Genomic DNA, 25,563 nt, shown 5'->3' with positions numbered 1-25,563 from the left:
TGCAACTCTTGAAATTAACTTTGTTTTGTTTTTTCGTTTTACATTTGACCAGGTTTTCCTCTTTAATTTAGTTGCTACAGGAAACATTGTATGCTTACTTCCGTCCAAACTTTCTTTTAAATCTCTTCCCTTGTCGTACTTTTTTTTAATCCCTTATCAATTTTAATTTATCATTTCCTTCTTTATTAAGGTAAATGAACTTAATTTTTTTTTTTTTTTTTTAAAAAAATAACAGAGTTTTGCAAATACAAAGATATTTTCAATGCTGTTAAATATACAAAAAAACAGCATGTCAAAGACGTGTCATTTGTGTGAGTTATACATATGTGTGAGCATTTTAGTGACGTTGCTGTTACCGCTGTTAAGTGCCGTCGAGTTGGTTCTGACTCATAGTGACCCTGTATCGTGTTACCACCAGCCTTGTGGTTCAAACCAATCTTGTATTCCAGTGCTTATCCTACATCATTACAGCAGCATTCCATGTTAGTGAGAGAATTAACAAATTACATAAGAGAAATATATATAATGAAAACAATTTAAAAAGCTACTTTCATAATTCTATAAGATATGTCCTATTCCTTGACATTGAATAGCTCATAGATGTAATTCATAAAAAGGCAAAGATAGAGATTTTTTTGTAACACCCATTTAATTAATGGTTCCCAAATGCCATAGCATAAGGAAGCACATGTCCTCGGGAGACTATGATTTAATGAACTGTTAATGTTGAATTTGGCACTCTCTTCCCACTCAGAGGTATGAATGATCTATGTTATAGAGCCAGTTGCTATTACACAAGCTTCCATTTGAATGGCAATTGGTGAATCATCCCCAATGCCTCATTAAACATAATGTTGAGCGGCAAGATTTCTGCACTCTATTGCTGTGTTTACACCAACCGTCTGTCGGTTTGTTGTACTGGGGTGCCTTGCATGTTGCTGTGATTCGGGAAGCTATGCCTTGGAAATTGTAAATACCAGCAGCAGCATAAACTTTGGATAGGTTTCAGTTGAGCTTCCAGACAAACACAGACTACGAAAAAGGAAACATGGACTACTTCTGTATAGTTAGTCACCGAAAACCCTATGAATAGCAGTGGAACACTGTCAGCATCAGAATATTGACTATTGAAACATGGTGAAGAGCACCACAATATTGTCAGATACAGTGGCAGAAGATGTGCGCCTGAGGTTGGAAGGCATTCAAAATGCGACTGGGGAAGAGCTGCCTTTTCAAAGTAGAGTTAACGATGATGACGCTCATGACATAAAAGACTTCATTTGCTGATGGGGCAAAACTGAAAATGAAGAGAAACAGCTATAAACATCCATTAATACTCAGAAAATGTAATGCATGAAGTATGAATCTAGTAAAATTGGAAATTGTCAGAAATGAAATGGAACACATAGACATCAATATCCTAGGCACTAGTGAGCAGAAATGAACTGGTATTGGCCATTCTCAATCTGAAAATCACATGGTTTACTATGTCAGGAATGACATATTGAGGTGGAATTTCATCAAATTCATCATCAGAAAGAACATATCAAGATATATCTTGAATTACAACACTGTGATACAATAATATCCATACGCATACAATGAAGTCCAGCTAATACAACTATTATTCAAATTTACACAATGACCACAAAAGCCAGTGTAGATGAAATTGAAGAATTCCACCAATGTCTTTAGTCTAAAATTTGTCAAACATGAAATCAAGATGTATTGATAATCCCTGGTGATTATAATGCAAATATTGGAAAAAATAGAGGAAGCATCAGTAGGTGGACAATATGGCTTTGGGAATAGAAATGATGCTGGAGATACATGACAGAAATTTGCAAGACCAATGACTTCTTCATTGCAAAACCCTTTTTTAAATAACATAAAATACACCTATATATGTTGACCTCACCAGAAAGAATACACAGAAATCAAATTGACCACATATGTGGAAGAGATGGTATAAAAGCTCCAAATCATGAGCCAAAACAAGGCCAGAGGCAGACTGTGGAACTGACCATCAATTGGTCATATACAAGTTCAGGTTGAAGCTGAAGAAAAATTTTAAATGTCCACAAGAGCCAAAATATGACCTTGAACATATCCTCCTGTACTTAGAGATCATCACAAAATCAGATTAGATGCATTAGACACTAAAGACTGAAGACCAGAAGAGTTGAGGTCATCAAGGACAACATCAGGAAGAAATGAAAAGGTCTTGTCTTTTTAGACAAGAAAGAAGGAAAAGACCAAAATGATTGTCAGAAGAGACTCTGAAACTTGCTCTCCAGCATAGAGATGTTAAAGCAAATGGATGAAATGATGAGGTGAAAGAGCTGAAAATAAAATTTCAAAAGGCAGCTTGAGAAGACAAAGTCAACTACTATATACAAATGTGCAAACACCTGGAGTTAGAAAACCGAATGGGAAGAACACACACAGCTCAAGCTGAGGGCCCTGAATAAAAAATTCAAGACTGGACTTCAATATAGAAGGATTCTATGGGTTAATGTGCTGGATTTCAAGATTTGCACTTCAAGCTCACCAGTCGCGCCTCAGAAACCCTATACAGGGTGGCTATGAGTTAAAACCGACTTGATGACACTGAACAATAGCAATGGACAAAATATCAAATGTTGCAGAAAGCATCGTAAGAAGATGGAAGTAATAAACAGAGGGAATTCCACATATGGAAGGAATATGCAATCACTGTACCAAAAAAAAAAAAAAGGTCAGCGTTCAACCATTTCAAGAGGTAGCACATAAATGATCCAGAGCCAATGAAGAAGTCAAAGGTGCACTGAAGGCATTGGCAAAGAAGAAGGCACTAAGAATTGATGAAATACAAATTGAAATGTTTCAACAAACAGCGGAAGCACTGGAGGCACTCACTCATCTATGCATAAGACATTTGGAAGACAACTACCTGGCCAACCGACTGGAAGAGATCCATATTTGTACTCATTCCAGAGGGGTGACCCAACAGAATGCATGAAAGCAAAGTTTTGCAACAGATAATTGAATAACAGCTGCAAACATACATTGGCAGAGAATTTCCAGACGTTTCAGTTGGATTCAGAAGAGAATGTGAAACATTGGATCTATAACTGCTGAGGTCAGATGGATCTTGGTTGAAAACAGAGAATACCAGAAAGATGTTTATTATTGTTTTATTGACTACGCAAACATTTTAGATTGTGTGGATCATGACAAACTATGAACAGCATTGTGGAGAATGAGTATTCCAGAACACTTAATTGTACTCAAGAGGAACTTGTACGTAGACCAGGAGGCAGTTGTTTGATCAAAATAAGGGAACACTGAATGGTTTTAAATTTGGTAAAATGTACGCCACAATTGTATTTTTTCACCATACTTATTCAATCTATATACTGAGTAAATAATCTGACAAGTTGGAGTATATAAGGAAACACATGGCATCAGAATTGGAGGAAGACTCACTAACAACTTGTGATATGCAGATGGCAGTCCCTTGCTTGCTGAATGTGAAGAGGACTTAAAATACTTTTAATGAAGATCAAGGACCACAGACTTCGGTATGGGTTGCTCCTTGACGTAAAAAAAGAAAAAAAAAAGAAACATTCCTGACCACTGGACCAATAAATTACATCCTGATAGATGGAGAAGAGATTGAAATTGTCAAAGACTTCGTTTTGCTCGGGTCAACTTTCAACCCTTCTGAAAGCAGTAGTCAAAAAATCAAACTCCATATTTCATTAGACAAATCTGCGGCATATAAGCCCTCTGTAAAGTGTTGAAATGCAAAGCTGATCCAACCCTTGGTATTTTCAATAACCTCATATGCATGCGAAAGTTGGACAGTGAATAAGGAAGACCATAGAAGAATTGAAACATTTGAGCTGTGGTATTGGAAGAGAATATTAAAAGTAATATGGACTGCCAAAAGGACAAATAGATCAAACCAATCTCTTTGGGATGAAGTACATCTAGAATGCTCCCTGGAAGCCAGGAGAGCCAAATTTCATCTCTTAGACTTCAGACATATTTTCAGGGAGACCAGTCCTTGCAGCAGGTTATCATGTTTGATACAGTGGAGGATCAAAGAAAAAGAGGAAAATTCCTAATGAGATGACTGTGCACAGTGGCTGCAGCGATGGACTCAAATGTAGCTACGATTGTGGTGTTGCTTCAGGACAGGGCAGCATTTGTTCTGTTGTACATAGAGTCGATATCAGTTGTCTCTAACTCAATGGTACTTAAGAAAAACAAAATTGCTGTGTTTAAGCAACACCAAATAGCCGGTCACATCCATCGAAATACTGGTCAGATAATGTTTCTAGTGTTCTGTATCAAAGACATACTTTACGCATTTTTAACTATATGGGTCATGCTATCGTAGTAAATCGAGCATGGTGACTGTGTAGGATAAGCATTGGAGTACAAAGCACAGGTTAGTGGTTTGAGCCCAACAGCCACTCCTCAAGAGGAAGATGAAGCTTTCTGCTCCCGGAAAGCCTAGCAAACCCTGTACAGGCTTTCTCTATGTCAGAACCGAGTCATCGGCTAGTAATCACAATACTCCCATAAACCATCCTTCTGTATGAAGACATGCTAACACATGGAGAAATAATCAGAAGACTAAAGCCTCACTTGTGGCTGTAGTCTGACTCTTTAACTAATTCAAGCACCATTCGACTTGCAGAATTAAGAGTAAATGACTACAGTTTCTGTGAGTACCGAACAAGGATTTGCTAAGTATCACTACAGTTATATGTCAAATTGTGGGGGACAGACCACACTGTGAAATTGTTTGCAAGGAGACTGAGCTCTATTCTGTTTAGTTTAGGTTGACTGTATTCTGTGCTAGCCATCACTGACTTGAATCAAAAAGATAAACTTGGCAGCAAAAATTAAACACTCCTGGATATTTATTCTTTTTCCTTAATTGTTTTTCAGGTTCATTGTCACAGTTGCAGTATTTATATATTCAACATTAGGAATCAGGACATCTCTATTGCATTGATATTATAAAATTGATATGCAGTAAAATAAAACCAACCTTTGTAATAGTGGGTGAGAATTTGCCTTTCACCTAGAGCCAAGTTCATTAGAAATTCATGTTCACAGCCCAGAGAAAAACAGGGATTTTATGAGGTTTCAACAAGTAATATATCTGCATGATGGGTTGTTCCAAGAAACTGAGCAAATGAAAATGTCAGTTTGCAGAAACTGTCAAAACCAGCATAACCTAATTTAGAATCGCTGCTTATTTAATAAACCAGCAGTAGCCCGACCAGCTAGAGTTCTGCCAATTTTACAGAAAAGTATTCATTCCTATTGCACTTAGGATATAGGTTTGCAGACACTTTAGGTTCTGCTAATGGGAACAGGGTATTAATTAGATACAACAGTCGGTCATTAAACTGCTGCACATTCCGTATTCTTAGCTATGAAATGTTGGAAGCCTTGATCTAAGATCAAGACTTGTCACAGTGGCTCTCGAGTTTGCTTGCAGTTATAAAACAGGATGTCTTGCTCTGTACTTCGAACATGGCACACTCTCAAAAAGTAATCCATTAATACAACACTTTAGTAAGCTATGTTTGAATTTGAATTGCGTTTAATCCACTTGAAATTGTTTCCAAATAGTAAGAATGGACAAGTACTGCTTATTCTCAGCCCTTATTGTCTGCTTCCATATACCATGTTTATGAGTATCACCTCTGATTTCATTGTGCAAGTAATGTGTGTTCGACTGGTTACCCTGCTTCATAGAGAATACACCTTCCCTAGATCACATCGGGCTCAGTGTGTCTAAACTAGCAGTGGAGAAACAGTGAAGGGGGCTCGAGCAGTCAAGATAACAAGAGTGTGGAGAGAGAAGAGGTGTGTGGAGAGGCCCAGAATAATTTGATTGCAAGTTTCAAAGACAGACAGCAAAAGAATATAATAATTCATTTCTCTGTGTATTGGCACAATAGAAATGTAGACTGTGGAGAAGCAATATGGGAGCAGCTGAATGAAGTCAATGGCTATGATATGGAGCCTTCATTATTGAAAATGGAAAGCAGGGCTAAAGCACAGCGCGCTGGTTTGGCAGCAAGCTGTGAATTTTCAGCATAGTAGTTTCCTATTGCTCAAGAGGATTGCAGAAAGACCGACACACCTGCCTCTGTTCTTCTCAAGCTGAATGATGATTACAAAATTTCTAAATGGCCCTTTTCCCCTCACTGTTAATGTTTTCTCATATGTGGGCAAAGGTAGATTAAGTGGGTATCTAAATACTCCCTGTACACCATGCAGTGAGTATTGTATAAATGGTTTGGGTTGACAGTTTTAGTTCATACAATATTTTTACTATCTTAAACATGTTTCCAAACTTTGTATTTATTCTGCCTTCATCACTTATTATCATCATTTGGGCTCAATAGTCCTGTAGCTTAGAATTATATTGATATGCTTTTTATCATTGTACAAATCTGCTTTCCCGCCACTTCACATTATGTAATTCCTTTTTGTGTGCTCGTGCCCAACTATTTACTCCATCAGGTATAAATCACTCCTCATCCAACATAACAGCCTCTCACCTGGTTTGTGTGCTCCTAACTTCTTTCCAACACTTGCTAGCCAATATGCCTCACCTAGACACAATTTGGCCATCTATTATGTTTGGGACAGTAGACACATCATTTTAGTGATGTTTTCAGTGATACAATTGTTCGTTACGAAACTGTATTAAACACTAGACATGTTGATAGGCATATTGACAACCACAGGGGGTAGATGTGGGCAGATGTAATCTGGAGAGCCACATGTTGCCGATGTCAGAGGCAGATGCGATTCTCATCAGTATTAGAGTCAATAAGACTCTAGGATATGGCTTAGAACTTCATTTGCAAAACCAGAAATTAGTACCTCAGTTTTTATTATCAATGCCCTCTTAATATCTAATTAATTAGTGTTGCCAGTGGTGAACTGAGAAAGGATTTTGATATTTCTCTATATTTTACAAAGTTTTCATTCAAAATGATGATGACCTTTGAAATTTTTATATACCAAATATGCCTTGCAAAAGAAGGAAACTGGGAACACTGAGGCTAAAGCATTTCTCTACATGTTTTGTGTTGCAATTGTATAATCTGACTCAGTTGCATTTATCTATGCTGAATTTATGTTAGTCTAATATTTGCTCCAGACTATGCAATAGTTATGTTCTTTGTCATGAGTCCTGTTTTAGGTGATAGAAAATTTCTATTGCTAAGTTATACTACTTATACTATATTACTATAAAGTGTAATCGTTTTTTTACAAAAACACTTGTTGACAATCACACCATAATAAATTTTCTGTTAATCAGTCTCAAGCTTTATTTTTAAAGAAACAAAGCAGAAAGCAGAGACTAACAGAAAGATGGTTACTTGTGCTTTATTGAATATGCAAAGACATTTCACTCTGTGGATCATGACAAGTATGGATATTATGCGAAGAATGGATATTCCAGAACACTTGATTGTGCTTCTGAGAAACTTGTACATAGACCAAGAGGCAGTCTTTTGAAGAGAATAAGAGGATACTCAATAGTTTAGAACTAGTGTAGGTGTGTACCAGGGCTATATTCTTTCACCATACTTAAATATAACTATAATTGTGAGGTTGATGCAGGACCAGGCATAGGGTCACTATGATATGGAACTTACTCAATGGCTCCTAACAACAATTGCTGCTGTAACATAAATTACACAAATTCATTATTTTACAAATTTGGAGATTAAAAAGCAACAGGATTCCAATACAGCTGGCTAATACCAATGTGTCAGGAGGATTGTATTTCTTTCTTGAATCTCTATGGGCACATCCATTTCCATGTCCTTTCCATCCTAGACTCTGATCACATTCCTTAGCTCATGACTTCCTCCTCCATCTCCAAACCATCCCCTCCCTCTCTCTTACTATTCAATCTTCTTCCATAGTCACGTCTTCCTCTGTACTTCATCTCCTGCCTCTTTCTTCCACTTTTAACAACTCTGGTGGTGATATAAAGAGTCCTGGGTTGAGCATTGAGCTGCTAACCACAAGTTCGGAGGTTCAAGCCCATCAGCAACTATGTGAGAATCAGAGGAAGCTATTTGTTCATGTACAAATTTTTTCTTGGAAACTCTATGGAGTAGTTTTCTTCTGTTTAATAGGCTTGTATTAGAGTTGCAATTGACTCCAGGAAGAATTTGTTTTTCTTTGATTTTATGATGAAATCAGCCCATCTGCATTATCTGTGATCCTCATGTAGGATTAGCACTGGACTGATAATTGGACGGTCTGAAGTTCAAACCCAACAGCCACCACTTTGAAACCCTGTACCGAGTCATTATGAGTTTGAACTAACTCGATGGCACTTAATAACATAAACAGCAACAACCTGGATAATCCAGGATTATCTTCTTATTTTAAGGTCAACTGATTAGCAATATTAATTCCATTTGCAACGTTTAGTCCCCTTTCCATGGAACCAAACATATTCACAAGTTCTGGGAATGGATATGTTTGAGATGGGTTATGGGGAGGCGTTAGTCTTCCCAGCATATGATTCTTTATGGGAATATAAATAGACATATTTTACAAATGTATGCCCATGAAATTAAGCATTCACTAATAGATTAGATCATTTTATTTTCTCAATTATGGCATTAGCTGTTTTCCTTTAGGATGAAATGAAATCAACCTGATAGCACAGTGTGCATTTTGAATCCATTTGTGAACTAGAAGCTGCGATTACAAATAAATACACACATAACTTCTGAAATAGAGTACAAGATCATGAAATTTTCCTCAACCAAAAGTAGTGATCTGTGACATTTACATATACAGAAAATTCCAGAAAATAACTTCAAATACTACAGAGAATGAATGCAGAAAATTGCCAACATTTCCAAACACCCTATGAAACATTAAGCGATTCTTATGTCTTTTTGGCTTACATTCCTTGGTGAAAACTGTTTATTTGCTTTCTGCCAAAATGCATTTTCAATGATCATTTCCTAAATCAGGAGCCAGTGTTCCCCGGTCACATCCAGAATTTTCTTGACGTTGTTGTATAGAATGAATTTCATATGAAATGTTGATTGTAGGATGGAAGATTTAAACATTGAATAAAATTTATTTTAGTTTTCATTATTCTTGTGAATGTAGGGTACCAAAGGACACATAAATACAGGGCTATATTCTTAAGATGAACATATTGTATAAAGACATTGACTAAGATTATAGATGATCTTTGAGAACCCATTTGGGTTGATCTGCGTAATTTCTTCACTGTGATTCCATGTGGAAAATTGTTGGATGAGTGTACCAGAGTCCTGATTACTAGTCCTACATCTATCTCTTATTATCTGTGTCATTTTGAACAAGTCAAAGACTTAGTTTTCCCTCATTTTCCTTATTATAAAATTAGTATAAGTGGAATTATCATCGAAGTCCTATATCATTCAAAGCTTCTGTGATATTTTGTGTAGCCCCAGTCTTGGAAGACCACCACTTGCTTTACATTACTTGAGAGAAAGCAGGGGACTGGGGAGGCGCGGGAGGAAAGAGGAAATAGAGCAACTAGAAGTGGTATGACAAAGATCTTTCAAATAAAGATGTTGGAAACAGAATTCACAGATCTCCTGAGAGTTACAAAGAGCTCTTTTGCACATGTTTAGCCAGTTTACTGCTTTCTTTGTTCAATTCTAATGACAATGGCAAATGGGAAGGGGCATAAAAAAGAAAAAGTACTAGGATATTTTACTATGGTTCTCCCTTATAGTATGTGGAATTGCTTTGATTGTAAAAAGTTGACAGCAAAATGAAATTCTCTAATAAAAGCTAAGATTTTGTTCCAACTGACTTCTTTTATGTAATTGAAGGTGAACTCTCAATAAAAGATGACTGATTCCACAAGATGAAGTAAAAATCAGAGCATGGTACTCTTACAGATATAAGCACAGGACCACAAGATTGGCTGTTCAAACTCACCAGCTGCTCCTTGGGAAACCTTTTATAAAGTTGCTATGAGTTGGAACATTATGAAGTCTGAGTATTCCGGAACACTTAATTGTGCTCATAAGGAATCTGTACATAGACTAAAAGGCAGTTGTTCAAACAGAACATGGGAACACTGAATGGGTTAAAATTAAGAAAGGTGTGTGACAGGGTTGTATTCTTTCACCATACTTATTTAACCTGTATGCTGAACAAATAATCTGAGAAGATGGGTTACATGAAGAAAAGTGTGGCATCAGAATTAGAGGAAGACTGATCAACAACCTATGATAAGCAGATGATACAACCTTTCTTTCTGAAAGTGAAGAAGACTTAAAATATTTACTGATGAAGATCAAAGACTTCATTCTTCTTGGATTAACTATCAACACTCATGGAAGCAGCAGTCAAGAAATCAAATGACATTTTGCATTAGGAAAATCTGCTGCACAAGACCTTTTTAAAGCATTGAAGAGCAAAGATGCCAGCTTAAGGACTAAAGGTGCACCTGACCTAAGCCATGATATTTTCAATAACCTCATATGCAAGTAAATGCTGGACAGTGAATAAGGAATACCATAGGAGAATTGATGCTTTTGAGTTATGGTGTTGGAGGTGAATATTAAAAGTGCTGTGGGCTTCCAAAAGAACCAATAGATCTGTGTTGGAAGAAGTGCAACTACAGTGCTCCTTGAAGGCCAGGATGGACAAACTTTGTCTCTTATACTTCGGACGTATTGTCAGGAGGGATCAGTCACTGGAGAAGGATATCATGTTTGGTAAGGTGGAGGGTGAGAGAAGAAGAGGAAGCCACCCAGCGAAATGGATTGGCAAAGTGGCAGCATCAATAGGCTCAATCGTGGCAACAATAGTGAGGTTGGTCCAGGATCGGGCAGTGTTTTGTTCTGTTGTGCATAGGGTTGCTATGAGTCGGTACCGACTCAATGGCATATAACAACAACAACAACAATAAATGTGTTGGAACAGACTGGATGGCACTTAACCACCACAACAACACTCATCGTTAAGTGATGAGGACATAGAAACAGAGAAACTTCATGATTCTCCCGACTTTACCCAGCTCATTCATTCTGAGTCAAGATGAAGACTGCACTTATTTATTTCTGCTTCAATGTATTCAACAGTATATACTTGAGTTTTATGCTGTGACACAATACACAAGAGGTTTTTGGTTAAATATTGATGGTGTTCAACATCAGCCATGAATTTTAATAATGCCCAAGTTCACCCTTTTAGAAATGGGTATCAGTGCAATTTCAACCAAGTTGGAACTACAGTCATTTCATTTTCACTGTCATGTGAGATAATCCTCTTTATCATTTTGCTCTCTAACTTATGTATACAACTTTGCCCTCTAAGTTGAGACTCATTCAGTTATTTGACATTTTTCCATGTAGTGATTGAACATCTACATAGAGTCAATCATGGTATGCTTAATGTGAACTGGACCAGCTCTTATTGGGACTACAAAGCATAATCTAATTCAATATGTTAGCACCAGTGCTAAACTGGCATATGTCAAAATGTAATACATAGCATTAACAATAGGTATTAGTATATATTTAATATGGGCTCCATTTGTGCTACTTGCCTTGCCTGTATGACTTCATTTAATTGTCACATCAGTCATTTAAGGCAAGTCATATGTCTCTCTTTTATAGATGACAAAAGTGACTCTTGAACAGGCAAGCAATTTACCCAGAAACCCAAAATGAGTGGCAGAGCTGACATTAAAACTTGGTCCGTGTCAGTGAAAACTCCATGTTATTTCTCGTACTTTGCTATGAATTTAATAATCTAGTCCCAAGGAAAGGGCCAGCTGTGAGGCTGGGACATCTAAATGCTGGGCCAGAATCCCTTCTGGCTTCTTTTTGCCCAAATCCTACACAGATTTGGAGTTTTCATCATCTCCCCAGGAAAAATGCTGGAGGTCATCTCCAATCTTTTTTCTAATACGCTGCCTGTACTTTCAATTTCAGACCAGTATATTGTCAAGTATTTTAGTACTCTGAGTGTACAGACATAGAGATGTGCAACTAGCTTTCTAATTGCATGATCGGAATTACAAAAGTAACGATTTTTTTTTTCCTCTTCTGCTGCTCTTCTAAATTATTTCATGTTCATCCACTATTGTTTCCAGTCTATCTCTAAAGATCCCTTCCCTTAGGGTTTGGAGGATGCTCTGATTCCCTCACTCTTTTTCCAACTGGACTGAGTCCCTTTCTTTTCACAAATAATGTGGTTTCAGTGTTTAAAAGTTATTGAATGCCACTCTGGATATTAGAAATAATGTTAGCTCTGCCTATTAGAGGATGTTGCATTATGAAACAGCTCTCAGTCTCTCTTGCTCTCATACACACAAATGTAAACATTGTGTAATGCCATGTACATCCCAACAATTTATTTGTTTCTGGTGCTGTGGTGACTCACAGCTTACAGTTGCAACTCTGTATGCATTGTATTTAGATAGAAACTTGTCAAGATAAATACAGTCACCCTGACACTGATTATTGTAGTCAACACTGGGAGATAAAATTGATTGCGGTTGTTGTTGCTAAGTGCCATCAAGTCAGTTCTTACTCATAACGATCCTGTATAGGGTTCCTGAGGAGTGGCTGGTGGATTTGAACCACTGGCGTTGTGGTTCAAACAAACCTTACAGTCCAGCACATTGAACCACAGCACCAGCTGCATTAAAATCTTTGCAATTGGCTACCATAGAAACCAATGCAAGAATGGCTTTGCACTGAAACATGACATCGCGAGGATCTGTCTGATGAATCTTTGACAAAGTGAAATAAATTCGAAAGCAATTTACATACTGTCTTTTAGATCCACAAAACCTATGACACAAAGTATCTAGAAGAAGATCAAGAAGAAGAGGAGGAGGAAGAAGAAGATGAAGTGTAATAATAAGAAGAAAAACATTGTTTCTTGAGATATTTAAATTTAATAAGAAGGTTTCCTTTACATGGAAATAGTAAATCAAGAACATTCTGTTCACGTCAGAAACTGGCATAAAATTACAGAAGTCAAGGCTGAACACCAAACGAACACATTGGCAAAACTGTTAAAGAAATGATTATTTTGCATTTGAAATGCAATTGCATTCATGTTTTTGTATCATGGTATATGTGTTTCCATTCACGACATCTATGCAAGCAATGAACTTTCACCTATCCAGCCTCTATACAAATGTCCTGAGCATTCTGATAACAGAGGTGGTTCGAATGATCAAACTACTTGCCAAAAGATTAGTTAGTGCTGCAAGCCCACTCAGGGACTCTTTGTTCGAAAGGACTAGTGATCTGCTACCATTAGTTTGCAGCCCAGGAAGCCATATAGAGTGTAAGTCTACAGTGGACACCTGATTGCATGGCAAGTATCAACAATCACTGTGAGTACTGCAATGTCCACTTTAGCAGTGAGACCGTACCTGGCAGTGCTCACCAACAATCAAAATACAATATAAGTACACGTTAGCCCCTATGGAATTCTTCAAACATGTATTTCCTGTCATAATTTATTGACTCTTTCAAATATACGTTCCCTTTTCTATGTTGGTGATTCTTCACATTATTTTTCAATATTCATTGGTGTGATACTTTAGCATTTTGGTGTCATCGTAGAAAATGAAATTCCCTAATGTCGTTTTCATTTTTTAAAGCATATGGACTGGCACAGAATTCCTCAAGAATAACTGAGTCAAATGCAAGTGAAGTGGTTAATTACATCTTCTCAGGGTCTTTCCAACCTCGGCTTTAGCTGCTCTCTGACTGAGTTCCCATATACCAGAGAAATGTCTTATGTTTTCAGCTGCCAAAGTAATGAAACACACCGCATCTCAGCCCTGGTTGCAGTTGTTTCTCACCAACCTTCTGTACATACTTTCAAATGACTACCACCATGCTGTTCGGGCAGCTGATGAGAGAACTTGAGACTTGGTGACCACCCCCAGTTTTCCTTAACAGTCAGTGTGTCTGTTATGAATGCTTTTTACAGAATCTTTTTTCTGTTTCCTTAATTTACTTCCATTTTTATTTCTTCTGCCTCCTGTTGCTACTCTCAATTTTCTGTAAAAAAAAAAAAATGTTTCTGTCTGGATTGCCAACTGATCAGAGAGTACACATCCTTTCAAGTGAGAAATGAAATCATCACAGCCCTTTGGGTATTATTTTATTTCTTTTGTCTTTTGTGTTGTTGGTTTGTCTTTGGAACCACAAGGAATACAATGAGATAAGATTTGTAGTCCCTCCTTCTTAGACCTCGATTATTTTGATCTCTAGACCTGGTAGCATAGTGGTTACGAATTGGGCTGCGAACTGCAAGGTCAGCAGTTCGAAACTACCAGCTGCTCCACGGGAGAAAGATGAGGCCTTCTGCTCCCACAAAGATTTACAGCCTCGGAAACCCTGTACAGGGTCGCTATGGGTCGGAACCGACTCGAAGGCACTTAAGAACAGCAACAACAACAACAACAAGACCTGTTTCTAGAGTTTGAGAACTCTCAAAGTTTGATCTGAGGAATGGGGAAAATTAGGCTATAGGCATGTATGTATGTATGTATGTATGTATGTGCACTCATTATATAATGCACAGAATTTACATAAATCTAATTCCTGGTGTGGCACTGTGGGTTAATACGCCAGACTACAAAGCTGTTTGAACTGCAAGGTTGGCGGTTCAAGCTCATCAGCTGCTCCTCGGAAACCCTATACAGGGTCTCTAATGGTCAGAATCGACTCAATGGCACTTAACAACAACAAGACCAATTTAGTTTAGAGTCCTGGTGTGGCGCTGTGGAGTAATAAGTAGATTGAATTGTAAGGTTGGTGGTTCGAGCTCACCAGCTGCTCCTCGGAAACCCTATACAAGGCTGCTATGGGTGGCTCTTCACATCACAATGACAACAATTTAGTTTAAGGACTCCTGGTGTTGGACTGTGAACCACAAGGTCAGCAGTTGGAACCCACCAGCTGTTCCTCAGAAATCCTATGCAGGGTCATTATGAGTTGGATCAGACTTTACGTCACTTAACAACAACAACAATTTTGTTTGACTGGCTGTTTAGGATGAAATATGAAAAAGGACCCCTATCCCAAACATGTATAAAAAATAGTATTACCTTTAGGTTAAACTGGAAAGAGCCAGTTAACAGTCAGCTATGTATTCATACCTCAGCTGGGTTCATTCATTTTGTTTTATGTGGTGGTGGTTGTGCGCCTTGGAGACGGTTCCAACTCATAGCGACCCTGTATAGGGTTTTGGAGGCTGTAAATATTTCTGGGAGCAGAAAGCCTCATCTTTGTTCCTAGGAACAGCTGGTAGTTTTGCCCTGCTCACCTTAAGGTTACCAGTCTGACTTCTAACCTCTAGGCTACCAGGCAGTACTCCTTGCTTTACGTGGATCATATGATTATGTGTGGTAAAAAGCTTATGAAATAATACAAAGGTGTGTTTATTAATTTCCTTAGTTTAGTTCTATTGACTACAAGGGGAAAAAAGAAAACCAATTCAATAGAATACAATTATTTCAAGGATTAGTCTACAAATGATACTATACAAACTTGGTCCCAGGGCGGTATCAAGGAGACACCAAAAGTATTACAGTACCATACTGGGGGAAAAAACAAAACAAAATAGGAAAAGGAAATAAAGAACCAAGAGGAAAATACAAAACAGGATAAATAGGGGTGAGAAAATAAGCGTATTACAAAGTGAAATCATTGGGCGAAAGCAAAACGAATTTTCTTTGTACAATAAGAAGGAATGATTTACAATGTCATCTTTTGCACTGAATCTATATATATCATGGAAGGGAAAACAGATATTTGGGGGGATAAATGTCATCATGAGATTAAAAATACAAGGAAACAAGTGACACCATGAATATATTTGATTGTGGCATTTAGAATCTTGGACATCCTGTATGGCACTGTAGGATAAGAAATGGACTGCTGGTTACCAGTTGGGCTGCAAATCTCAAGGTCAGCAGTTTGAAAATTATCAGCCACTCTGTGGATTGAAAGATTTGGATTTCTGCTCCTATAAAGACTTACAGCCCTGGAAACAGTAGGCAGGGTCTCTATGAGTCAGAACTCGACACACCACCACCAACACCAACAACCACTAAGTCAGTGGTTTAAGCCCACCAGTTGCTCTTTGAAAACTCTACACTGGGTTGCTATGAATTGGAACCAACTCCATGGCACTTTGCAATAACAATAACAATAACAATATTTGGAATGGTTAGTGTTGAACACACTGGGGTTATTGAGTCTTTCCCCCTTAATTGTGGAAGGTACTTTGATTTTGTAGGCACTTTTATAGTACAGATGTAGAGAAACAGTTTACAATGCTTCAAATTTGCTCCAAAATATTAACAACCACGAAAAAGACAAATATAAATAAATAGAGTTGTATGCCATTCAGGTAATAGAAAAGACAATATAAAACACTCTTACAAATCAATTCAAAAAGACCATCAAGCAACAGGCGGACCTCTGCTTGGCTGAGAGGAGACTCTCTGCGAAGCTCCAGACCCTGAGAACAAGCCGCCACCATGGCTCTGCTCCAAGGTGTGTTCATCATTGCTGCGAAGCGCACGCCCTTAGGAGTGTATGGAGGCCTTCTGAAAGATTTCACAGCCACTGACTTGACAGAAATGACTGCCAAGGCTGGCTTGTCCGCAGGCAATGTCTCTCCTGAGCCTATTGACAGGGTCATTGCAGGCAGTGTTAGGCAGACTTCTTCTGATGCTGCCTACCTGGCAAGGCATGTTGGTCTGTGAGTGGGAGTTCCAAAAGAGCTCCCTGCTCTCACTGTCAATAGGCTCTGTGGCTCCGGTTTCCAGTCCAATGTGAGTGGAAGTCAGGAAATTTGTGTTAAAGATGCTGAAGTTGTCTTGTGTGGAGGAACTGAAAGCATGAGCCAAGCCCCCTACTGTGTCAGCAATGCGCGGTTTGGAACCAAGTTTGGGTCAGATCTCAAGTTGTAAGATTCTTTATGGGCAGGATTAACAGATCATTGTGTCCAACTCCTCATGGGAATCACCGCAGAGAATCTTGCTGCAAAACATAAAATAAGCAGAGAAGACTGTGAAAAACAAGATCTACAGTCACAGCAGAGGTGGAAAGCCACTAATGATGCTGGCTACTTTAATAATGAGATGGCGCCAATTGAGGTGAAGACAAAGAAAAGGAAGCAGACAATGCAAACAGATTCACATGCTGGTCCCCAAGTCACCCTGGAGCAGTTAAATAAACTTCCTCAGGTATTCAAGAAAGAAGGGACTGTCACTGCAATTAATGCATCCGGGGTGTCTGATGGTACTGGTGGGGTAGTCACCACTAGGGAAGATATCTTTAAAAAACATAAGTTCACACCACTGGCAAGGGTGGATGGGCTATTTTGTGTCTGGATGTGTCCCCTCAATCATGGGCATTGGTCCTGTTCCCGCTATCAGCTGGGCACTGAAGAAAACAAGGCTGAGTCTTCAAGACATGGATTTGGTGGAGGTGAATGAAGCTTTTGTTCCCCTTACTTAGCAGTTGAGAAAAGTTTGCAACTTGGCCGAAGTAAAATGAATGTGAATGGAGGAGCCTTTGCTTTGGGACACCCACTGGGAGGGTCTAGATCAACAATTATCTCCACCTGGTTTTTTAATTAAGGCGCCAAGGTGGAAAATGCTATGCTGTTGGATGAGCTTGCATTGGAGGTGGCCTAGGCATTGCAGTTATTGTTCCGAGCATAGCCTGAGAAGGACACGACCCGCTCTCTTACTTACCTCGTCCAGGCCTTAGCAAAACAGGTGATGCTAAGGGCAGCTCTGGAACCTGGCCATGCCCCTCACTCCAACAGTGACTGAGTCTGAGCAAAGGGGGAATCAAAGACATGTTTGTCATGAATAAGAGAAAAGACAAGAGTTTTCTCCAGTTTGCCCTGGTCTCTTTTGACATATTGGTGAACTAAAACCTAACTACAGGCCTTAAAAGAAATTCTATCATTACCAAATAACCACTACTTATGCCGAAGAGGAACCTGTGCATGGAACAAGAGGCAGTTTTTCAGACAGAACATGGGAACACTGAATGGTTTAAAATTAAGAAAGGTGTGCGACAAGGTTATGCTCTTTTACCATACTTTTTCAACTTGTATGCTGAGCAAATAATCCAAGAAGCTGGATCATATGAAGAAAAACATGGCATCAGGATCAGAGGAAGACTCATTAACAACCTGCGATATGCAGATGATACAACCTTGCTTGCTGTAAGTGAAGAGGACTTAAAATATTTACTGTTGAAGATCAAAGAACATAGCGTTCGGTATGGATTGCACCTTAATGTAAAGAAAACAAAAATCCTTACCACTGGACCAATAAACAACATTCTTATCAATGGAGAAAAGATTGAAGTTGTCAAGGACTTCATTCTTCTTGGATCAACTATCAACAGTCATGGAAGCAGCAGTCAAGAAATCAAACAACTTATTGCTTTAGGCAAATCTGCTTCACAAGACCTTTTTAAATTGTTGAAGAGCAGAGATGTCAGCTTGAGGACTAAGGTATGCCTGACCCAAGCCATGGTATTTTCAATAACCTCATATGCATACAAAAGCTGGACAGTGAATAAGGAAGACCATAGAAGAATTGATGCTTTTGAGTTAAGGTGTTGGAGGGGAGTGGTGAAAGTGCCATGGGCTGCCAAAAGAACCAACAGCTCCATTTTGGAGGAAGTGCAGCTAGAGTGCTCCTTGGAGGCTAAGATGGCGAAACTTCGTCTCTCACACTATGGACATATTATCAGGAGGGACCAGTCACTGGAGAAGGATATCATGTTTGGTAAAGTGGAGGGTCACAGAAGAAGGGGAGGACCCCCTGCGACATGGATTGGCAAAGTGGCGGCATCAATTGGCTCAAGGGTGGCAACAATAGTGAGTTTGGCCCAGGATCAGGCAGTGTTTCATTCTGTTGTGCATAGGGTTGCTATGAGTTTGTACCGATTCGATGGCACCTAACAACAACAATATATAGAAACCTATGGAATAGTAGTTTGGTGCTGTGAGTTAATGTGCTGGACTCCAAAGTCAGTTCAAACTGCAATGTCACCAGTTAGAGCTCACCAGCTACTCCTCGGAAACCCTATACAGGGTCGCTATTGGTCGGAACCGACTGGACGACATTTAACAACAAACAACAGCAATTGAATCCTGATATCTTAGTAGACTACAAGCTGAGCTGCTAAGCCTCCATTTCAAATCTGCCAGGAAGAGAAAGCGCTCTGCTCCTGAAAAATAATTCAGTCTCAGAAACCCTACCGAGGGTTATTCTGTGATAGTGTGGCGCACAGCCACCACCATATGTAGAGACACTGGAAGCATATTGGGTATACAATGGACTCCTAACTGCAAGGTCAGGACATGGAATCCATCAGCTGCCACTCAGGAGAAAGATGAGGATTTCTGCTCCAATAAAGATTTAATGCCTTGGAAATCATAGGCAGGGTCACTGTGAGTTGAAACCACCTTCTCAGAACACAGCAGCAACAATAACATATTTAGAGACATTTGTCAACATGTCTATTAACTCACGACTCCTGGTGTGGCATGGTAAGATGATGTACTGAATCGCAAGGTCGGTTTGAACCTCAAGGTCAGTGGTTTAAACTCACCAACCACTTCTCAGAAAACCCTATAAAGGGTTGCTATGAGTTGGAATCTTTTCAACAGTACTTAACAACAACAACAACAATATAGTAACTAAGGTGGCATATATATTTTGATTCTACAGTTCTTGCATTTTTCTTGCAGCTCATGTGTGAATTGGCACTCATCTGTGTGTATGTGTCCACATATTCATTTTTTAAAATTGCATAATATTGCTGTTGTTGTTAAGTGCCTTTGAGTTAAGTCAGACCAATAACAACCTAGTATAGGGTTTCCAAGGAGATGGTGGTGATCTTGAAACACTGACCTTGCAGTTCAAATGACTTTGCAGTCTGCCACATTAGCCCATAGCACCTTTCCAGAACTCCTGTATAAGGTTGTTGTTGTTGTTAAGTGCCATCGAGTCAATTCTGACCCATAAGATCCCTGTATCGGGCTTCCAAGGAGCAGCTGGTGAGCTTGAACCACTGACCTTGTAGTTCAACTTACTCTGCCAACTGATGCATTTGCCCACAGTGCCACATGATAAATAATCACTTAAATACCCACCAAAAGAGGACTAATTACGAACATTATAATTCACCCTTAAAATGGATGCCATTTATTATTAGAAAGGGTGAAACAATTCTCTATATATTAATGTTGAGAGATTTTGAAAAGGTATTATTATATGAACATGTCTTCATAGTATACTTCCTGCTGGAGGAAATAATATGCACACACACTTACATTGTGATCATTGTAAAATATCTGTGGTCTGTGTATACTTGAAATTGATTAAGGAGGTGGCCTCTAAGAAGGAGAGTCGTTCGGCTGGGGTATTGGACTGGGAAGAAGACGGCATACTCTGTATACCCTTTCATTCTTTTTGCGTTCTCTATCTTGTATAATCTAATGATATGCACACACACATACACAACTAGAATCTAAAATGATTAGAGGAAAATAAGAGACATGTATGGGAATCTATGCATTTCTCTAGAGTTGCATTTGCTTAACTAGGGATTTGGCAATAGTGAACACTATAAAGAAGGAGAAAATCTTTTCACAGATGTTTTTACATCAAGCTGAGACCATTTGATAGCTTTTGCCTGATTAATATTCTTCAACGATTATGGAGAGGATATTGTGACCCAGAAATGCAATAATCCGTTACAGTATCTCGTTTACATCCCATTAACACTGACAGCACTGTATGTTACCTTTAAAAAATTTTTTTTATATCAGAGTCCCCGTTATTTAACCATTTTCCAATTATTAAGCAATATATGAATCAGACTTAGATCTGTTTTCATTACAATGAAGATCAAAATATGTATTTCTAATAGCAATTATGGATTATAGTAGTGAAAATGGATTTCAGAAAATGAAAAGAGTAGAGAACAAGTCAAAATCTTCTATGAATATGAAAGAACATTTTGGTTATAATTAGAAGGCCCCGATGGCCTGATTTTCTTCATTAATGCTGAGTGCTATTTTTGAAAATACGTATAACTTGAGATAGCAAATGCCAAACAGTTAAATAAGGAAAATATTTAGGAAATAAAGATAAAGTGACTTCAACTTATTACCGAAATTACTTCAAAATGTTTTCCTAATTGGTAATCTAAAACACGGTATAGGAAATTTTACACATCAATGTGTATAACATCATCTCTTTCCTTGATGTGCTAAAGTGATTTTTTTTTCATGTAATAATTTGGGAAACCCTGTACAAGCTGACATAAATTAAATATGTAGTTGTGTATAAGAATTACTAGTTCAATTTTCTCCTTAATGTACTTCAACCTATGTCTTGTTTACTGGAAATACCACATTCTTCTCTTTCATTGGACTTTATTTCATTAACACACTTGCCATTTACTTTTATAGTACCGCTTAAGAAAAAAAAAAAAAAAGAGTATGAGTGAGAATGAAAACCACAACTGAGAAATAGGAACAAGACAACAACAAAGGTTGAGCTAAATAATTAAAGATATTTGATAAGCGTTCTGATGATGTCCAAGGTAAATGAACCTTTGAGTTAAATTATGATGAGTATTACCTAATCTTTCCAATGTGCGGAGAAATAATAATAATAAAAAACAAACCTGTTTCCATTAAACTATGGCTTGTAGACAAGATTTCAGAGGGCAAATTTACTGTACACTGCGAATGCTATTCTTTTGAGGTAGCTTATTTCCTTTAAGCATTTGGAGCTCAAAATGGAGAATGGTTTCTCTTCAAAAACCACCAGAGGCCATTTCCTCTTCCATTCAGGTCTCTTAAGTGTTGCTCTCTTATTCCTTTTGTTGCTTGATGTCTAAGGTATTATATTCTATTTCTCTTCATTGTATCTGTAAAAAAAAAAGCTTTCCACAAGGATAAGGGAAGGCATTGAGATAAGACCAGAGGCTTTCTCTGATACTTTCAAGTATACTCTTATTTGTATAGGCAATGGTGTGTTGGCTGTTGCCCAGCAATGTAATTGGCTCTTGCTTGCCTAATCTCCTATAACAGATAATGTTATTAAGGAATCTTAGAGCTCCAAAATCCCTCAACAGACAAAACAAGCCTTTTAATGTGATTCACTCCATTTTACCTGGCATTTGACTTTATTTTAGCCACCTGGATCCCATCTCACTTGTAAGGAATGCATTCTTTTTTCTAGTAACCATGATAATTCTTTGTGAGGAAACATTTCTTTTGGATCATTTGTTTTCTAAAATGATTGCAAGTTTAGGAAAGAATATTGGGAAGGACTTAGAATTAGGTTGAAATAAGGCAGAGATAATATTCAATTGAATTTTATAATCTCTGCTTGCAATAAGGTTGATTTAATTTATATCTTGAAAGTCAAAACACCAAGAAGATTGACTCTTTTTGAGATCACATAATTTTCTTCCTAAAATCAGGAATCATTATAAATAATGCATTTTTCTAGGTGTTGTATCTTTTATTTATCCATTTAGTTACTGTTGTATTCAGCAGACATTTAGTGAATGCTTCCTTTATTTTACACGCTGTTCTAGACACTGCTGTAGAATAGAGCAAAACAAATTAATATAAAAGAGAGTCCTAACTCTAATTACACTTACATTTCTGATAGTAATACAGATATGGAAAAAAAGTACATTGCAAGATGTGCATGTGGGAAGGCAAGTATAATTATGTTATATAATAAATATATATTCTCTCTATTTCCTGGAGTCCTGGGATGGTGCTGTAGGATAACCACTAGGCCCCCTAGCTGCAAGGTTGGCTGTTCAAATCCACCAACCTTTCCTTGGAAACCCTCTACAGGGTTGTTTTGTGTAAGAACCATCTTGAAGGCACTTAACAACAGCAACAATATCATTTTCATATATGTACATAACATGTAAATATCTGTACTTAAAATTTTTATGATCAAGAGGTGATTGTTATGATAAGCTGACTTCTGAGAATATCTAAAGAAAGTGAGAGGTAAAGAGATTTATAGTCAGTACACAGAAAATGAGAAGGTCCTTAGGTGTTGGGTGAAGTCATGTATTTCTGTGTTTAAAGAGCATCGAGGAGTAAGATGTGGGAAAATGGTAGAAGATGAGATGACTGAGGTTTATTAAGAGTCAGCGGTTCAATCCCAGGAATCCCTCCTCGGAAACTGTATTCAGGTTCACTATAAGTCAGAACTGACTTGATGGCACTTAACAACAACATACCATATTATGGCTAAAATTGAAAATGAAAGCTATAGAGAACAGATGAAAGCAAAAATATTGTACAAGAGAGCTAATTTGGTTTCTATAGTTGAGCATCAGGTTTTTCTCTGAGTTTCCAAGTAATTAGTGCATAAAGGGAACTAAAATTTTATACATCTTTTTAAATAAACTAATATATTAAAATAGTAAGTACAGAAAAATAATTAATAGAAATCAAATCCAAATGTGTTAAGTTGTAAAGATAAATATATAAATGTTGTTGTTCGTTGTGTCCTCTGTTGTGACGGTTCTGACTCATAACAATCTATTATAATGTTTCGGATGAGCAGCAAGTGTGTTTGAACTGCCAAAATTGGCGTTTGCTGTCAAATGCTAATTTTAGACCATCACACCAAGAGTCACATCCATATTAATGTGTATGGTTTATACATTGTATTTTGAAATTCTTGATCTCATTTTACTTCTCAGTTCACCAAACATATCTTTTTCATTCTTTGTATTTATTTTTTATTTCTTTCAGTTCTTCAGTATTGACTAATGAAATTCCACACTTTTGACACTATATCATTCTTTTTAGATAAATACAATATTGTAGATGATAAAATCTTTTGGCATTTTCAAAGTGTCCATGCCATATTGAAATTTTCATGTCTTTCCTTACACATGGGTATATTTTTATTTCAATCCCAAGATTCAAGTGAAAAAATCCCTTTTTTTTTTTAAAACAAAAAACACATATGAAATTTTTCATGTACCAGAATGAAACTTGTTTCACTTAGTGTATCGATGATCTCTTTATATTGGCTGCCTGTTTTATAAGTCATTTTACAAACTCTTATATGGGGATTAATACAGTTTCCTATCAATCTGGTAAATAGTTTCATGTGCTGTAACATTTCAAGTTAAAATATACTGTGAGCACCAAAGACAAGCTATGGTTCTTACTACTAAAATTATGACTTCATTAAAATAAAACAATGTCCATCATTATACATCCAAAGATAAGTGACTGGACTGCTAACTGAATGTTTGGCAGTTCAAGACCACCACACCTCTGTAGGAGAAAGAGGAAGCTTTCTGCTCCAGAAATGATTTACAGCCTCAGAAGCCTATACCAGGTAGTTTTGAATCAGAATTGACTTACTTGCACTTAACAACAAGATAACTTACCTTTCTGCAAAACAATAAGAAAATGAACTAGTATGTCTAAGACAATTATTGGTGGTTGTATACCGTGGAATCAGTTCTGACTCATAGTGACCCTGTATAGATTTCCAAGGAACAGCTGGTTGGATTTCAACTGTCGTCTTTGTGGATTGCAGTCCAGTAATGATCTTACAGCACCACACCAGGAGTCTAAGACAATTATTAGTTACTTAATATTCTGATCCCATTGAGATTTTCAGCCCTGGAAACCAGGTCCCAGTGAGTCTTTTAGCCTACTCCACAGCACACAATCACCACCACCAATGTTTATAAAGGATTCCTATTGGAGTGCTGAAAGATATGCACTGGACTGCTATCTGAAACACTGGTGGTTCAAACCCATCAGTAGCTCATAGGAAACCTTATACAGGTTGTTATGAAATGAACTAACACTAAGGCACTTAAAAACAACCACAAAATAATACAATAATAAAAGAAACATAATGGATGTAAAGAATTAAGTCTGATAATTGAAGGCAACGACAGATTAAAGTAAAAGAATATAAGGGTATGGTGATCAAAAATAAGCAGTCTATGGGAACATTTTATGAACAATGACAGTGACAATAATAGCTCTATTATGTAGTGCTTTCTGTGGGTCTGGAACCAAGCCAAGCATTTTATATAAAATGCTCACCCGATCAGCACAACAACCATATGAGTTGGGTTTCAACATTATCTCCATTTCAATAAAGAGGAAACTGAGTAAAGTAAGAGGATTAATTGGATCCCAATACTCAAAGTCTTCATGTGTCACTGTCAGATAAGCACTGGACTGCTAATCGTAAGGATGGCAGTTCAAAACCTCCAGGTGCTCCTTGGAAACCTTACACAGAGTCACTTTAAGTCAGAATCAATTTTACAATACTTAATATAACAGTATTCAAAATCTTTGGAGTCTAAGGTTTTAACTGATGAAAGTATTTGGTCGAGCTGCTATGCGAACTGTATCACTTCATATTGAATATAAATAGGTAGGTCTTGTCAGGAT

At 37.7% G+C, this 25,563-nt stretch overlaps 1 protein-coding gene and 1 pseudogene across 1 annotated transcript in view; both read left to right on the top strand.

The window, feature by feature from the left end:
* The window catches only part of IL1RAPL1 (interleukin 1 receptor accessory protein-like 1), a 1,809,453-nt gene that overhangs the window by 829,644 nt on the left and 954,246 nt on the right, over positions 1–25,563 (top strand). The gene's annotated exons all lie outside the window — the stretch shown is intronic.
* Positions 16,586–17,781, top strand: LOC102822907 (annotated as a pseudogene).

This window comes from Chrysochloris asiatica, unplaced genomic scaffold (genome assembly GCF_000296735.1).
Source record: "Chrysochloris asiatica unplaced genomic scaffold, ChrAsi1.0 scaffold00018, whole genome shotgun sequence".
NCBI lineage: Eukaryota > Metazoa > Chordata > Mammalia > Afrosoricida > Chrysochloridae > Chrysochloris > Chrysochloris asiatica.
The sequence above is the reverse complement of the archived record's forward strand: the minus strand, read 5'-3'. Positions and strand labels throughout refer to the sequence as shown.